Raw genomic sequence first — 19684 nt, forward strand, 5'->3', positions numbered from 1 at the left:
GATGAAACTTGAAAACCTGCAGGATGACTCAACAAGGCACCTACTCCAAAAAATGATAACACTAGAGGTCTTAGAAGATCTTAGACTAAGCTACAGAAACCATTAGCCTAGCCCTTTCCAGCGAAAAACAATTTATGGTTTTGCTGTAAAAAATGCACGCGTTTTCCTTGTAGCGGAAACAGGAATAGTTTTAAACAAGTCCTTTGTCATAAAAAATAATATGTTTATTTTAGTTATTCTGCACACACTCAACACGCTGTTTATTAGACAGCCTGTTTATTGGGCAGCCTCAAGTTGATATTTGCGGACAATGCGAAGAGTTGGGCACAAAACTTAAAGATGTGAATTTAAACGAAAACGCAAAGAGAGTTGCCGCTGCCGAATTAGTAGTCCATAAACGAAGAGCTAACAAATTTTAGTCAAAACTTAATAAAATCTCTACCTTGTGCCATGAAAGAGAAGATGTTGGCGGAATAGTTTTTGACTATATTCAAAATATACCCTTGCCTGTTATACCTGTTCAAGAAATGTTTTATTACAGACAGTTTGGTTATATGAGTTTGAAATACACGATTTAAAAAACGATACTGGACATTTTTATACATACCATGAAGTACAAGCAGCGAAAGGCCCCAATGAGGTATGTACGTTTGTTAATGATTATGTACAGAAAATGCCAGCAGAGATTCAAGAGCTCCACATATTTTCTGATAGTTGTCCGGACCAAAACCGGAACAACACTGTAGTCAGATATTTATTAGCCCTTGCAGCTTCAAAGCGGTTTCGTAAAATTTTTCACTACTTTCCATTGCGTGGTCACTCTTTTTTGCCTTGTGATAGGGACGTTGGAACTTTGAAGAGAGTGGTAAGAAAATACGATAGAATATATCTTCCAGAAGATTACGAAAAGATGATGCTGTCTTGTCCCAAATTAAAGCCGTTTACGATTTCAACAATATGGCATAAAGACATAATTGACTACAAAAATTGGTGGCCGAACCACTACAAAAAAATCACCCAGTCTTGCGATGGAACAAAAGATAAATTTACAATATCACATTATAGGCAATTTACTTATGATAGTTCTACACCAGGGTACGTCACAACTAGCAATTATGTTGGCGGATTCATCACAAGCAGTTTCAAGTTAGTCAAACCTAAAGCAACTCAAATTTTACCAACCAATCCTGCATACACTAAAACATTACCAATCAATATAAAAGAAATTGATAATCTTAAAAATGTAATGCGATACATTACAGGAGAAGTTTTGGAATTTTATTATCACGTTACGTCATGGGAAAGCACCAATGTTGACGCTGAGGCGACTCAGGAAGACCAATAAGTACCATTTCCTTTAGGTCCTTTCAAAAATGATAATGCTTTTACGTTCTAAAAACTTATATGGCCAAATATCTTACAAATAATACACGTTATTCAAATTTGTTGTTTTATTTTATTAATAACGTAAATCTTTCAACGCATTTTTAATGTTGAGTGGAAAAACGGTATAACTCCAAGTGAAGTTTGGGCGCGCATATCGTTTATTAAAAAACAAAAATAATTTTTTTCTTTACATTCGTTTAAAGAATTTGATTGTCTTCAAACTTGCAATGTACATATTTCTTGTGTAATGTATACTTTTTAAAATAAACAGTTTTTTCAGGTTATCTCAAATGCATGATTTTGGAGTTATATCGTTTTTCCACTCAGCGATTCAAATATTTTTGATGCTCTGATTTCAAAAGTGACTTTTTCATAGTAGTGTTTTTGAAATCGATATTATAATTTTAACTTCGCTCGAAAAGATATAGGTACACAAAGTCACATGGAAATCACCAGACCGACTTACAGTAAATATCATAGATTATTCTATTGTAAACTCAAAGACAGCAATCCAATATAATAAATGTTCGCACCAGAAGAGGAGTAAATGCGGATTATGATCACTACAGGATCGAAAGTATGGTAAGTGCCAGAATTTTGAACGTTGAAAAAAGGAAATAGTTTCCTTGAAAACATGAAAACATAAATCAAGAGTGGGAAGGGTGCAGAAGTATCATGAAAGAAGCAACTGAAGAATTACTAGGTATGAAAGATAAACAAAAAAGAACAAGAAGTAATGACTGTTTTGACGAAGAATATCAGACTATAACAGAGAGACAAAATACAGCATATTTAATGATGCAACAGGGGTACAAACCCGACAAACAGAGAAGGAATATAAATAACTACGCAAGTTGTGTTAAAGTCAAATTTCCCCCAACTAGTTCGGGTTCACAAATGCTGTTGGTACAAGAGAGGCTTTGTTCTCAGTACAAGTCTTATTCCAGAGATGCAGAGACGTCAACTGCGACGTATAAGCATGTCTGGTTGATTACGAGAAAGCGTTCGATCGAGTACAGTACGCCAAGATGATGCAAATACTAAAAGAAGCAGAAATTAACAACCAAGATCTGAAATTAATTAAAAATCTTTACTGGAATCAGACAGCAAATCTCAGAGTTGAAGGTGAACACACTGACTATGTGAAAATCATGCGTGGAGTGAGGCAAGGCTGTATTTTATCTTCTCTAATCTTCAATCTGTACTCTGAAAAAATATTTATCGAAGCTTTGCACGAAACTGAAAAAGGTATTCTACTAAATGGTTATTGGCTAAACAACATCAGATATGCAGATGACACCATAGTATTTGCGGACAACTTAGAAGACCTACAAGTTCTTTTGAACAAAATCACGTATTACAGTCAACAATATTAACTCAATATAAACGTTAAGAAGACAAAGCTTATGATAATTAGCAAGAAAAGGATAACAGAAGGTCGACTCTATATCAACCAATCCCCTGTCGAAAGGTATAAAAGGTATAAACCTTGGTATAAAAGTAAGAATGCTGCGATGCTACGTCTTCTCTGTCCTTTTTGTACGTGCAGAAAACTGGAAGCATTTGATATGTGGCTATATCGGAGAATGCTTAAGATCTCGTGGACTGACCAAGTCACAACTGAGCAGGTCCTCAGAAGAATGAATAAGAACCGAGAGGTACTGACCACCATCAAATCTCGAACGTTACAATTCTTCGGACATATTATGCCAAATGAATCCAGATATGCTCATCTTCAAGCCATCCTGCAAGCAAAAATATTTGGAAAACGAGGTCAGGAAGAAGAAGAACATCTTGGTTAAAGAACCTCAGAATCTGGTTCAATACAACATCTGTGCAACTTTTCCGCGCTGCTGCATATAAGATAAAGATTGCCAATATGATCGCCAACATTCGTAACGGATAGGCACATCAAGAAGGAGAAGAAGAAGACTCAAGGAAGAAAAAAAATCCACCGCAGAAAGAAGAAAGAAACTATGAAAAAAGAACTTCAAAAACTACAAGATCTGAGTAAGCCAATACAGACGAGAAAATTTTACCAGAAACTGAACAAAAGCAAAAAGAATTCAAACAAAAGAAGTGAAGAGATAAGGAGGGTAATATATCGACAGAACAACAAGAAAAACTAAGAAGATGGAATTCCTGAATGGGACTGAAAATGTTTTAGATTATATTGATATATTAGATGTTCGTTTGTAATACTACATTTAACGTTTTTTATAGAAATATTGCTTTTAATTATGTGTTCTTAATATGCCATACGGTAAATAAAAAATAAATTTTCCGCTACTGATACGCTTCTTGGTAAAACTCATAAGGACAGCTAAATTATAGGATATCACGCGTATGACTCATTTCTTTGCTGGAGTAGAACAGGATATACGAATTTATGATCTAAACAAGCTATGCCTATATACAGAGGAAAAACAAATGACGTTAGAATAAGAAATACAAGAAGAAACTGCAGACGAAGAAGTTAATATAAACAGGAAGTTCAAAAAAAGTATTTGTAAAGCTGAGAAATAGAAAAGCTGTAGCTAAAGATGACATATCAAATGAAACATGCTTACGGATTCTGATGTAAATAAAAAGAGGCGAAGTTAAAAGAACGTATTTTTTTTTAATACCTTCTTCGTCCATGCAATGTTGCAAACGCACGAAAAGAAGCACGTATCTTAAGTCGGATCATCCTGGACTGAATGAGGACTACGATTTAGTATAAAAATCACAAAAAAATACAATGACTTTTTTAAAAATTCACGTCAAAAATTTTCATATATAAATGTTCACTACGCTTAAGTACATACCCATTGAAACATCTAACGTAAAATTTTAGATTTCACAGTTCTAAACTAATACTGCTATACGAGACATTCACCGCACAAATCGATTAATTCCAGTAAACAAAAAGTGGAGAAATGCAATGAAATAATGTACAAATTCTCGTTACGCAAATACTATCGAAAATCTCGTCATCTAGAACTTTTAATTTCTATTATATGGGAAATTTGTTGTAAGTATAAAAAGCAGTAAAGGAACTAATAGCATAGACACTTAAATTCATGATATTTACAAAAATGTGTATTGAACGGCAAATATCTCAAACTAGTATTAATAATCAGAGTACCCATGATAAAGTATACTGAGTACATTGTGAGTACATTAACACTTAAAATAAGTACACCTAAGATGGACAAATAAAGATAATTAATTGAATGATTACTACAAAACAGTTTAGACAACGCGACGAAAGTGCGGCATAGGTTTAATATATAGTGTGAGTTTTGAGTACGGAACCACTCAAGTATATTGGAAACAACTTGTACGATTTAAAATTTTAAACAAACCCTCCCAAACCAAAATTTTAAAAGTTTAAAATTTTGGTTTGTGAGGGACAAAAGAAAATACCACGAACTCACAGACAAATATAAAGAATTGATAAGGAAGGCCAAAAATGAAAATTAAAGACAATTCGGAAAAGAATTAATCTCGAGTTATAGTGAAAATAATAGATTATTCTGGATTAAAATCGGGGGCGTATTCAAGGGTCTTGAAAAAAGGGAAATTGCACTCCCCCAAAAAGGTCCAAAATTAGAACAAGTTCATTAAGGCAAATGTCTAGATCCGCCACTGATCAAAATCAAAGTACTAAGAGGTAAGAAAGGAAAACAAGTTCGAGCGCTAAATGATGACTCTAATAACCTTCAAACAAAAACAGACGATATATTGAAAATTTGACATAAGCACACAAAAATTTGACATACGCCCACAAAAATTTGAACTAAATGAGGAATTTGACGAAAAAAATAGGCAAGATGTGAATAACGACAAAGAAGTATCCGAGCCAATCACCATGGAAGAGTTGGAAGAAGCAATAAAGTATTATCCAAAACGGTCACCACGAAATCACATTAACAGGAGCATCCACAGACATCAATCTCTTACTCAATCTCAACCCAAACACTCAGATTCTTAAGCTTTTTTTCCTTACATCAAGGATATCACAGACAAAATAGAGAAAATTCTTAAATCAAGAGGAATAAAGACAATATTTACCATCCGAAAAAAATTTCCATCTCTTGTCCGATTAATCAAAGACAATATTCCAAATGAACAACTCGAAATTCCTTGTGTGCGGACTGCCCCCGATTTGTGAATATTCCATTTCTGTTCGCAATTCCGATTCAATTTCATCTCTAGGTTAACACCATCTTCATACAGAAGATGGTGTTGACCACCGTCATCAACAAAATTGATTTTGTAAACTCCAGAACCATAGCCCCTATCCGCTTCTATAAACCAATATATATATATATATATATATATATATATATATATATATATATATATATATATATAATTGCTACAATAAAAGATGTCAGACTAAATAGATCAAAAATTGTTCTGGATCTGAAACTAGAAAGCATAAAATTTTGCAAAAATGAAAAGCAGTAAAGCAGCTGGAATAGATGGTATAACAGTGAAACTGCTTAAATACGCTAGCGATACAATCTGGAAAATCTTAGCAGGCATATTTACGAATTGCCTAAGATCGATATGCATACCAGACCACTGGAATACAGCAAACATAATTCTCATTCATAAGAAAGCTAGCAAAGAAGATATCAAAAACTACAGACCTATAAGTCTACTACCAATCGTATACAAGATATTCACAAAGATCATCAACAAGAGATTAACAAACGCATTAGATGCTGCACAGCCGAGGGAACAAGCTTGCTTCAGAAGTGAATTCAGTACCATAGATCATATTTATACACTTTGAGAACTAATGAGTAGAGCTAAAGAATATGAAATACCTCTAGCATTAACCTTCACAGATTTCGAGAAGGCTTCCGATGCTATATATCCCAAGGCAGTAATAGAAGCTTTGACCAAACAAGGCATTGACAAACCGTACATAGAAACTTTAGCAAATATATACAGACAATAAACTGACAGAACAAAGGAATATCCATTGATGGAGAATACCTTAACCATCTAATATTTGGAGAATAACTTATAAGCGACCTAAATGCAGCTAGCAATGAAGTTGACCTAAAAATGAAATTGACAAAAACAAAAACCATGTGCAACGAGCTAATGGATGTCCAAGATATAATAATAAACAACACTGCACTTCAGACAGTAGACGAGTATGTATACCTGGGACAATTAATACATAAATCTGGCTCCTTACTTCCAGAAATTAACAGAAGAATGAAACTAGCTTGGACATCTTTTAATACTTATATTCAAATGGAAGATGCCAATCCACTTGAAGAAAACAGCATTTGATCAGTGTATACTACCAATCATGACATACGGCTGCGAAACTTCGACACTAAAGAAAAAGATCATATCAAAACTCAAAGTCACTCAAAGGTCAATGGAGCGATGCATGCTAATAATAATCCATAGAATTAATCTTTAAAAGGGCAGTGGGCGGGACATTTAGCGAGAAGAACTGACAATAGGTGGTCCACTAGAATTGCACTGTGGTATCCAAGAGGCGTCAACAGACCAAGAAGACGTCCAAATTTAAGAAGGGACTATGACATAAGGAAACAAGCCGGTACAACATGGCACAGAAAAGCGAATTTTAGACAGTCGTGGGCAGATATGAAGAATGAATATGTAAGGGAGGCTACACCATAATCCGTAGAATATGCTGAGAATGATGATGATATATGCTTTGACATATATATATATATATATATATATATATATATATATATATATATATATATATATATATTGTCATACTTCTTCTTTCCCAGCCAAAGAAAAATAAATAAAAAGTTCCATCGGAATAAAATTTTAAGATATCATTATAAACAAATTGTATATAGTAATTTAAGATACGATTTAGTGTAGATAAGAATAGAAATTTGTTTTTTGAGAAAACGACCTTTTCCGTTTCCAACAAAATTATCAAAAAACCCCTCTGTGTAGAATTAGAAGACATTTTACCTGTAAGTTAATCTTGTCATTGTTTGTGTATTAAATGACCATATTCTAATCTTTGGAAACAGATATAGATTGTGTATTAACAGACTGAGGATAGAAAAATCAATTTTTATTTATTCTTTCTCTGAAACAGTAATTTGGTCTTCCCAAATGATACACAGAATTTTTAGAACAAACATTAACAGTAGTAAACAAGATTTGAGCTTTTGATTGGATAGTCGTTTTTGAATGGTAATGGGGTTAGCCTGATTAGGAGACGGGGAGAGGCAGTTGTAATTTGGCCATCGAAGAAAACAGTCGTTTGTGAGAAGATAGGGTGTGGTTCGTGAGTTTGGATACCGGCATTGTGTAAAGAAGTGAATAGTTTTGCAGAAGAAGATAACAAGTAGATTAAAAGAGGTCTTTGTATCTACCGTGGGCATTTTGTGAAGTATATGTGAAAGTAGTTTTACGGCATCAAGTTGACAAAAGGAGGTCCTTGTGTCATAAATAAGTAGCTGAGTTTTTGGAGAAGTGAATCAGGTGTTTTTTGTGTAGTCTGCAGGAGGTTTGCAGAGACGTTAGGAAGGAGTCGAGGTGCCAAAGAGAAGAGATCACATCGTTGAGGAGACTGGACTTTTCTGGGTATGTACCAACATACAATTCAATAAGAAAAAAAAAGCTGTAAGTGTTTTGTACAATTGAAATTGGTATCTGTGAAGGATCTGTGTTGACATCATGGTCATTATCATTCAAATTTAAAGAATTGAGTTTTGTTTGACTAATCAAAAGTTCGGAAAAGTATGCGGAAACGTAGAAGGACGTAGAGGCAGAGGACGCTCACCTATCCGATGGTCAGATCAAGTACAGAAAGCCACTGGAGAGACGTTTTCCGAGTCCATGAGAGCAGCCCAAAATCGCAAGAGATGGAGAGAATTGACAGCCCGCATTGTAGGAAATCACGATCCTCAGCAATGAGGAAACGACAAGAGAGAGAGAGAGAGAGAGAGAATCAAAAGTTACAGTTTTGTTGTTTTTTGTTTCAAGTAAAGGAAAGTTTAAGAAAAATTGGTTTTCACTTATTATAAATTTATGTAGATTTAAAATCTTATTATTATAAAAAATTTCATTTTCTTGTATGCTGATTGATAAGATAACGGCAGAAGTTGAAAATTGTTTTATTCCTTTTTTATATAAAATAAAGAATACTTAATTTTTGTAATATACTATTTTCTTTTATTATTATCCTTCTTCTCTATCTCGATAAAGGACAACTAGAAAATCTTTGAATCCATCGAACACAGGTAATATAAGGAGTCTTATTTTACATTTGATAACAATTAAATTATAATTTTTTTATTGGCTCAATAAATTAAAATCAAAGTGAAAATAAACAATCATAACAATATATATATATATATATATATATATATATATATATATATATATATATATATATATATATATATATATATCAAATGGAATTAACAAGATTAACCAGTTTTTATGTTACAACCGCACATAAATATCATCCCTTAATTGCTACAATCAAAGTAATTGTACTATGTACTACATTATCGCAGGTAGATAATTTATATTGACAGAATACTTGATGTGTAACAAAAACAAGTACAAATGGATTTTTATAATAAACTTTACAAACGAGCTTACCTTGTTTGTGTTAATTTTAAATAAAATCTATTTAATCACTTAAACTATATACCACTCCGTCATAATTACACTTACGAATTAAACAAATTCGCTACCATTATTTTGCTTTTGTTAAAATTGGATTTGTGACAAAAATAAACAGTACTATTAACATGTGAAACGTGAGTTTTCTATTGTAAGGTTATCTACAAAACAATGACATTTACGTTAGTCTTTTGTTTACATTTATTTAAGTATAATGATTAAGTTGTGCCAAAATGTATAAAGCTAATTTTTAACCTGCAAATGATAGGAATGTTTTGATATATACCGAGATGTATTTTGAGAGATTGGTCTTAAATTTACGAATTAAAAATAAATTTAAGAAATAATATAATTTTTTTAATTTACAAGATATACATTTTCCTCTTCTTCTAATTTTTTCTAAATATACTACCTGTTTAAAAATTTCCAGTCCATCTTTTTCTATGTCGATGTTTACTTCATCTTCCGAATAGTGATTTATCTCTGTCTATTCTTTATATTCTACTATTCTGCTAAAGCGAATATTTAATTTTTTTATAAATATCGGCCATTCTTTTATGTTGTCTATCCTTCAATTGCCTCCGATGTAGTTACTTCTTGATCTTTCCATTAAAATTAAGAGACGTTTTTATAAATATAAATCATAACAAAGAAATCTGCATTAAAGCCAGATTCGGAAGAAAAGAAAGCAATCCTAGAGTGGGGAAATATGGAGAAGAAAGATTAAGAAATCGAAAACCATAAGGGTCTAAAACTTTGGTAAAATGGGTGACGTACGTAGTTCAGGAAGCACCCTAAATATAACACAAATTAAGGAACTCACCAACAGGATAACGTACCTGAATTAAGACACGAAATAGAAATCAGTTTTCAGGAAGTAGATATAGCCATAAATTCACTTAAAAATAGAAAGTTACCAGGATCAGAAGGAATAACTAACGAGCTTCTAAAACATGGAAGAGAAAGTATAGCCCTAGAGATGACAAAACTTATACAAAAACTAATATTGCACTGTAAGATACCAGACGCATGGAGAAACAGCATAATGATACCAATGTTTAAGAAAAGAGATAAAGAAGACCCCAACAATTATAGAGGTATAAATCTACTTAACACCGCACTTAAGCTTACCACAAAAGTCCTAACCAACAAAATTAATAAACTAACAACTTTATTAGATGAACAAGGATTCAGATCCGCAAGATCCTGCGTAGACGCCGTATTTGTACTAAGACAAATCACAGAAAAGGCCATCGAGTACAACGAACCAGCATATCTATGTTTTATAGACCTGACAAAGGCTTTCGATCGCATCTAAGTCGAAGACGTCTTACACCTACTGTATAAAAGCAACATACCAATCAATATTATACAAACCATCAAAAACATCTACTTCCATAATCGAATACAGGCAAAGATAAATGGAAAACTAACACAGTGTATACCAGTACAAAGCCGAGTCAGACAGGGTGACTCGTTAATCCCACTTCTCTTTAAGGCTATTGTTACAGAATGGGGAACAAAGAAATCCAAATATTGTGTTATGTCGACGACGACGCATTAATCGCCGAGACAGAAGACGAGCTCCAAAGATTAACACACATCTTCAATACAACAGCCAAGAAATACAATATGATAATATCAGCAAAAAAAACAAATGTATGACAACATGTAAATACCCACTACGATGTAAAATCGAAATTGATGAGAAAATAATAAAGCAGGAAGCAAGGTTTAGATATCTGGATATAGATATAACTAGTTAAGGAGATGTCGAAGAAGTACGACAACAAAGCTTAAAAGCAAGTAAAGCGGCGGGAACTTTCAATAACACAATTTGGAAGAACAAAAAATTTAAAACTATAGAGGAATTAGTATAATATCGTCGGTAGGTAGACTTTACGGGAAAACTATTAAAGAAAAACTAGAAACTGAAATAATAGGAAAAATTGGAGAAGACCAAGCAGGGTTCACAGTAGGAAAATCATGCCTAGATCATACGTACACATTAGAACAACTGATAGAGAAGAAAATGGCAAAAGGTAGACCGGTCCATCTGGCTTTTGTTGATCTAAAGAAAGCATATGACTCAATACCTAGAGTCAAATTATGGGAAGCAATGAATGATCTCGGAATCCGACAAACACTAATAAAAGCAGTTAAAGCACTATACAAAGAAAACAAAGTAGCTATTAAATGTGGAAATAAAGCCTACAATCCATTTAAGACGACAAAATGACTTCTACAAGGCTGTGCTACGTCCCCTACTCTGTTTAAAATATTCTTGGAAAAGACACTCAAACCATGGAGGAGAAAGTGCGAAGGAATGGGCATACCAGTAAGAGACGAATACCTATACACCTTAAGTTTTGCCGACGATCAAGTAGTCATCGCACAAGATGAAGAAGATCTCAGCTTTATGCTCAGAAAACTAGAAGAAGAATATAAAAACAACGGAATGGAAATAAACTTAGAGAAAACCGAATACCTAACAACAGAAAACAAGGATATGAGAAACCTAGAGATAGACGAGGGAAGACAAATAAATGGAACAGATAAATTCAAGTATTTAGGAACCATAATATCGAACCAGGGAACAACAGAAGAAGATATAAACAACAGACTGAGACAAACAAGAAACTGTATAAGACAACTAAACTCAGTGTTGTGGGATAAGAACATTACGATAAAGACAAAAAAGAGAATATATAACACCCTGACAAGAAGTATCCTGACATATGGGTCCGAAAACTGGACAATAAACAAGAGAAATAGAGGTAGAATAAGAGCAGTAGAAATGGAGTTCCTGAGGAGAAGCTGTAGACTTACAAAAAGAGACAGAATTGAAAACGCAGAGATTAAGCGGAGAATGGGAGTGCAATCAGACATAATCGACTATATAGAGGAGAAGAGACTATCCTGGTACGGTCACGTCAGAAGAGCGGACAGAGGACGCTGGATAAACAAAATCACAGAATGGAGCCCGATTGGAAGAAGAAAGAGAGGAAGACCCCGAAGGTCATTCAGAGATGAAATCGACGAGGCTATGGAGAAAAGAACCCTGCGAGATGGAGACTGGAATGACAGGGAAAATTGGAGAAAACGGTTGAGTGAAGGAAGACAGTGAAAACTGTGGAAATCCTTAGTAGTAGTAGTAGTAAAAAATTTAAACAATTTAGGAGGCTAATACTCAAGAAACAGGCTTTAAAGCCTACATACAAGAAAAAAGAAGAAGAAGAATATTAAATATTTCTTCTACATACGTTTTCCCAGATGGTTTAGTTGGTCTCAACAATTTCAATTTTAATTTTACTTTGAATATTAATCCCTATTTAGTTCTAATTATGACGCTTAAATCTTTGCTTTTAATATCTACGTAATTTTATTTTTGTGTACAATTAAGTGGAGAACATTTTCTGTAATGTAAACACCGCAAAAGACATTTGTTAATTAATACAAGCTGCATATCTTGCATTAAGGATTCTTGAAATGAAAGCATAAAAATACCGTTAAGTTGAAAACGAAATATGGTTTCACCAGAAATTTTTCTGGATTTTAAGAATATAGTAAACATTACAAATAAACAAATTAAACAATTTACAATAATTTATAAAATTAGTTTTTCAAAACAAGCTGTACAACGAAACAAAACCGCTAAATATACAGACAAAAAAACTAAATTTAGCACTTACCTTAGGTACCACCAAATTCGCGTGTTCGGCGACAATTCGCTGAAAGTGTATTGCTGTGAAGCAGTTGCACCGAGAAGTGATCGCACTCTGTCCTAATAAGAGGTAATTTTATTGTGGTATTCGTAAAGGTTGATGAGTAATACCACGTAATGGAAATCTCTTTATTTATGTATTTTAGATTTTGTTGTAATATTGTACGATTTAAAGTTTACAAATCGTAATGAATAATGAATGATGTGCGTAACGCAGAATAGATTTTCATTAGCGTATACGGGGAAAGATGCAGCGAACTGTGACCTGCAAACAAATCTTTTGCATCAATCTAATGATCTTCCATTTATTTCCAGGGAAAGGTTGCAAAGAACATGTCGTTTTTGCTTTTTTCCGTTGCTTTTGACACTAGAAAGTTGGAGGGGCCAAATCGGCCCTGTAGCGATTTTAAGTTATTGTGGTTTTGCTATTTCATCATCATTTTGGCTTTACAACCCTGTGTGGGTCCTAGCCTCCCCAAGAATTTTTCTCCAGTCGTCCCTATCCATCGCCTTCCTCCACCAAGCACGTATTACCATATTTCTCATATCTTGGTCTATGTTATCTAGGAATCTTGTTCTGGGTCTTCCTCTTCTTCTTTGACCAATAGGTCTATCAAGGAGCGTTTTTCTAGCTGGGTCGGTTTGCTCCATCCGCATTACATGGCCTACCCACCTCAGACGTCCTATCTTTATGTGTTTTACGATATCTGGTTCCTGGTATATCCTATAGAGTTCGAAGTTGTATCGTCTTCTCCAGACACCATTTTCATTTACCGCTCCATAGATGCGCCTTAGTATTTTTCTTTCGAAACATCCTAACATGTTTTCATTGCTTTTTGTTAAAGTCCAGGTTTCTGAACCATATGTTAGGACTGGGCGTATTATTGTTTTGTAGAGTTTTACTTTTGTATTTCTTGATATAACTGTAGATTTAAAAAGGAGGTTAAGCCCAAAATAGCATCTATTAGCCTTGCAAATTCTGCGGTTTATCTCTGCGGTAGTGTCATTTTCAGTATTGACGAGCGTTCCCAGGTATACAAATTCGTTAACTGCTTCGATGACGTCATTTTCTATAACAAGTGGCCGTAGTGTTTGTGGTTGCGTACCTATTTTCATGTATTTTGTTTTGTTGGTGTTTATTATTAAACCCATTTTTGTAGCCGCTTCCTTTAATGCTACGTACGCCTCTCGTGCTGCGTTTTCCGTTCTCCCAACAATATTGATATCATCAGCATATGCTAAGATTAGCACATATTTGTTATATATTGAACCGGTAGTTGTGATTTGTGACGTACGTATTACTTTTTCCAGAGCTAGATTGAATAGTATACAGGAGAGTGGGTCTCCCTGACGTAGCCCGTTATTTGTTTTAAAAGGTTCAGAGAGTTCCCCCTGGATTCGTACTTTGCATTCAACTTAATCAAGGGTTAGTTTGGTTAAACTTACCAACTGATTTGGTACTCCTAGGTCTATCATTGCTCTAAACAATTCTCTTCTATTTACAGAATCGTAGGCTGCCTTGTAGTCTATAAATATGTGGTGCGTGTCTACACCGTATTCCAGTGTTTTCTCTAGAATTTGTCTTAGGGTTGAAATCTGATGAATTGTTGATTTACCACCTCTGAAACCAGCCTGGTATTGTCCTATTAATCGCTCTGCATATGGTGCCATACGATGGCATAGTATATTGGAGAATATTTTATACGCTGCATTTAGGAGCGTAATTTCTCGATAGTTAGAGCATTCAAAGATATCACCCTTTTGTGTATGGTGCAAAGTATTCCAATATTCCAATCATTGGGAAGGGACTTCTGTATCCATATTTCTTTTATAAGCTGCTGTAGGGCTATTATGATATCGTGGCCACCTTCTTTATATAATTCCGCTGGGAGATTATCTATTCCGGGTGATTTGTTTCTGGCTAGTTTGTTTACAGCGTCTTTAACTTCCAGGATCGTTGGTGGATCCTCCTCCCTCTCGTCTGCTCCGCTTACCTCGCAGCTTTCGTCTTCCGGGTTTTATTCTTCCTCTATATTAAGTATCTGGTTAAAATATTCCGTCCATCGGTTTAGTACGTCTGTTCTTGTTGTTAAGAGATCGCCATTTAAACTTCTACATTGATTTGTGTTTGCCTTAAATTCTTTTCTGTTGATGTTAACTTTCTTATAGAATGTTCTGAATTATTTCTCTCTGTTGAGGTTTTCTATATATTGAAGTTCCGAAGTGGTTTCGTTTCTTCATTCTGTGTATTTTCTTTTCTTCTCTTCTCTTTGTCTGGTAATTCTCTATACTTGTTCTAGTTCGGCGGGTAAGCATTTTTGCATTGGCTTCATTTTTTTTCTGTGTTGCGTCTTTGCATTCATCGTCAAACCAGTGATTTTTTCGGGTACAAGTTTCTGTTCCTATTTCATCTTGTACTGCTGACTCAATATCTTCCCTTATCCTGTTCCAGAATGAGTCTATATCTCTCTGGTCTTCTTCGCCTAGACTTTGATTCCTTAACCTATTGGTAACATTTTCCCAGTACTGTTTTGCAACAGTTGCATCTCTCAGCTTCTGTACATTCCATTTCTTTCTATTTATTTCTTTTTCTTTGTTGGAGTTTGAAATTCTAGCCCTTAGTGTTGAGATCACTAAACAATGGTCTGAGTCTATGTTTGCGCCTCTATAACTTCTGCAGGTTTTGCTATTTGAGGCAATAATAATTTGATATTTAATGACTTTTAATATTTTGATACAAAACCTTATTTAACACAAAAAATAAATTTATTAAATGGTTTTTCTAACAAACCTACCATGAAACTCTGAAGGGGCTAAACTGGTCCTGTGTTAGTTATTATTGCTTTCTCGGAAATTCGACGATTATTTCTTTCAACTTGTGATGGGTAAAACTTTATTTATGTACGTTTGTTTGTAAAGACAGAAACTTTCTAACTGTTGAGCTTGAGAGGTAAAATATAATATAACCGCTTACAAAGATCCTAAACACATTAAGCAAATTAGCCTAATGATCATTAGGAATGCCTATTGTAATTTAATTATATTTGATAAAAAGTTAAGAAATGGTGGACACCGTACATAAACAAATTGTAACCTCGGAAACCTTTTTTGGATGGTGCTAGAAAGGTCACCAATGGAGACGCTGCGGACGGCAGCCAGATGGTTGGTGGAGAGCGAGTCGTTGGTTCGAAACTAGCTTTTGGAACCGTGAATGGGTCCAACGGACGAAATAAGTGAAGATATTACAGGATAAGATATATTAGAAAAGATACAGAAATAAACAAAAAGATAGATGGGTAAAGTTACCAAAGATAAGATAAGATAGAAAAAGGGCACCACTTAACTTTTTGGGGTTAAAGGGGAAAATTAAGAAACCTTAGGAACGAAAAAGAGATAAGGAAAGATATCAACAGTCAATTATTAAATAAATTTGGTCAACACACTACATAAACAAATAATAAATATATTAGGTAGACTCCGTTCACCTACTTACCTACGAAACTTAATCAGCCTGATCTTTCTTCTGGTCGAAGGTATAATAATTGTTTAATATAATAAACAAACATTCAGTGGTATTGTTATATCAGGAAACTTATTAGGAGTCGAGAAATAAAATTCATTGATAAAACAAACAATATACTTAACACCACTATGATATAGGCAGCTAAATGTACACACACGTTAAAAAAATACACCATCAATTATTAAATGGTGGTATACATATAACAATACACAGTATTATAATTAGGAAATACCTTTACAAATACAATAATATAATAAAATCATTCACAGTTTAAATTATCAGCGAAAAAGCCTGATAGTATTTATTAGTATTCAACTAAAGCTGATATAAATCTCTCCTTGCTATTTATGGCCTTATCTCGAGATAACGGGTTAAAAATGTATAGCGATTATAGCAAATAACAAAATGATTAAATTTAAATCCTAAAGAATACAAAAAGGTTTCAAGAATTCTGTATTATAAAAATTAAACCAACCCGCACTTGGTTTCAAGTTCGTATTAAAATATTAAATGTTCCTCGATTGAATGCTAACTCAATAGTTAACCTTAACTACAGGAGAAGAAATAGTCGACGGAGATTCGCCCAGATAGTTGAAGATAATATGATACAACTTACGATAAACCTTGATGACTGCTGCACTCTTCACTGAAGCTAAATTTGTAGCTTACTCGTATTAAATACTGAAGTTAATTAAATTAAAGGTAGTTTATACCAATCTTTAATCCAATATGGTATTAGATTAGGAAACTGAAACACTTAAGTGTATACACACTTAAAGAAAAAATTCACAGAGACGGTAAGATAACACAGAGACGGTAATATAAGCAAGCAGCTTTACTCAAAGATCACCCTGCCAGAAGTGAAGTTCCTCTTACCAAAATTTCACAAGCTTCCCCAAAAATAAGGTGTGATATCCCCCACTTAAAAATGATAGGCCAGCCTGTATGTATTTCTAGGAAGGTAAAAGGTTCTAACGACATCGAAAATAACGTTACCCTTTTAGCTAGGAACGTGATGAAAGATAAATCTTTTTGGATTAAGTTCTCTCAGAAAATTACTCTAACGTGCCTTCGGCGATATTTATCAAATTTATTAAAAAGAACCTGCCTGACCGGAAAGACTTAACCGAGAATTAACGAGGATAATAAGTCGGACTTTCCGTGTTTTGAGATAGTTGGTAGATTCCAATGAAATTTCCTAATTGTCGATCGACAAGAAGCGGACAAAGGGGCATTACAAAACGATTCAGACCTCATAACTACGTTCGAATCTGTCCACTAATGATAAACGATCCCACCTATATATTATTTGTAAATACGGCCATCGGCGTCTCAGCAACAGTACAAGTATTTTCATTTGAAAATAAAAAGTTAAATATATGTATTTACCAAAACCCTAACTTTAAGCCGTAATCGAAGATGTCTCAAAAACGGTACACTCTAACGGTCACACGGCAACGGTCAATCCAACCACCACTATTTAAATTGACAAAATGTTCTAGTTTACTCCGAAGTATTTTTTAACAAAATTTAAAAATGATATTTTAGTACTTTGTATATCTACTTTGAATATAAATTATCCTTAGCACGGTAGTATTTGTTTCAGAAAATACGTATATACGAATAGAAATGACGTATATAGAAAATACGAGAATACTCTGATGCTTCAGATCAGTTAGAAAGTTTTATTGTACAAGAGTCATCAATTTATGTAAACATTGCTTCTACTTCTCAACAACACGATTCATCTAATATACTAATTGTGTGGTAATGTGGTAAGTGCTTGACATCTTATAATCAAGGAGAGCATGTTGCACTATTAGAATGCACTATTACAGAAGCACATCGATGTTTGAAAAATGACACATGGACTGGAACTTTGGAAGAGTGGAGGCTGCCTTTGCTATTATGTGCGCAAGAGGAGTGTACGGCCCCAAAAATTTCCCAACCAACAGCTTGTGGTCAACAGCATAGGGTGCTCAGTTTTTTAGGCAAAACTATGCCACGAGACAGATTTAAGGATATTTTAAGACATCTCAGATTTGAAACGAGATCCGAGCGATTGAAAACCGACAAATTCGCTCTAGTCTTTCCGGTTTGGAATGGATTTATAGAAAATAGTGGTGCATGTTACAAACCGGGAATGAACCTCAGTGTGGACAAACAACTACTGTCTTCTAAAGCCAGGTGCATGTTCACACAGTACATATCAAATAAGTTTGGCACAAAATTTTGACTTTTGGCTTGCGTGGAATCAAAACATATTGTAAATGGTTACCCTTATACTGGTCCTGATCTTCTACGCAATAAAGATACAAGTGTTGGTGAACACGTTGTTTTGCGGATAATGAAAAATCAATTCACAAAGGGCAAAAATGTTACCACAGATAACTACTTCACATTGATGAAATTAACCAAGACATTGCAAAAGAAATCAACAAGTCATGTGGATACTTTGAATCGCAACAAAAAGGAAGTTACTGTAAGCGTAAAGCGTGAAAGTAGAGAATTGTATGTTTTATATATTTAAATATAACACTTGAAATGCAATGAAAAAATAACACTTACTGCATACCAAGGAAAGATTCACAAATATGTACTTTTGTTGAGCTCGTTACATCAATCAGTGGATGTTACTGTCGATGGAAAAACACGTCCTGAAACAGTAAGTTTTTATAACCAAACCAAATACGGGGTTGATTTAGTGGACCAAATGGCGCGTCTTACGGATTATTTATAAAGAAGTAACTAGAAATAGACTCAGTCGTCGTAAGTGTATTCTTCAGTTATGTGAAGAATTACAGGCTCCATACTTTGCCTCCCGAAATACACACAGCAACTCTGGTTCTACCAACAACCAGCACTTGTTACTATCCAAAAACGAAAAAAATGTCAGTTGAAAATATTTTGTAAAGGAAATCATACTTCCAATCAGTGCCACGGCTGTAACAAGGCAATGTGTGGCAAATGCCAAAAACTGCAAACTGTATGCAGCAGTATGTGAAACTAAAAATGAAGATCTATACACATTTGTTTTCTTGGACGAGACATGGACAAGATGGTACTCTTTAGTCGTTGTTGGCAAGATTCAAGTGACAAAAGTGTTAAGAAAACTAAAGTCAAAAGTCAAAAGGAAACATTATAATATGTTTCCTTTTTATCAGCATTAATTACAGCTTAACACCTCCTTGGTATGCTTAAAATTAAATTACTTATCAATTTCATTTTAAGGCAATATGATCCGTTCCTGTTTAATAAGATCTTGAAAACCGTGTCTAGTATGTTTATGTCACTTTTTAAAATCAAATCAAAATTGAAAACTCAAGACAATTTTTGTTTAAATTCGAGAGGCACATGAAATTTACAGCATTTGCCGTTGCGATGGAGTAATAGACACTCCTGACCCT

The 19684-nt window shown here is 34.1% G+C and overlaps 1 protein-coding gene across 2 annotated transcripts in view; it reads right to left on the minus strand.

Moving 5' to 3' along the window:
* Positions 1-12867, minus strand: part of LOC140441031 (sterol O-acyltransferase 1-like) — a 67617-nt gene extending 54750 nt beyond the window's left edge. Inside the window, exon 1 of one of the 2 annotated variants that reach the window (XM_072531426.1) lies at positions 12723-12867. The gene's annotated coding sequence lies outside the window, so the exon portion shown is untranslated. Of the gene's footprint in view, positions 1-9006; positions 9154-12722 lie in introns of those variants that run through there. The other variant, XM_072531428.1, reaches the window with a different exon arrangement.
* Positions 12868-19684: the final 6817 nt, after the last annotated feature.

Source organism: Diabrotica undecimpunctata, chromosome 5, assembly GCF_040954645.1.
Source record: "Diabrotica undecimpunctata isolate CICGRU chromosome 5, icDiaUnde3, whole genome shotgun sequence".
Lineage (NCBI taxonomy): Eukaryota > Metazoa > Arthropoda > Insecta > Coleoptera > Chrysomelidae > Diabrotica > Diabrotica undecimpunctata.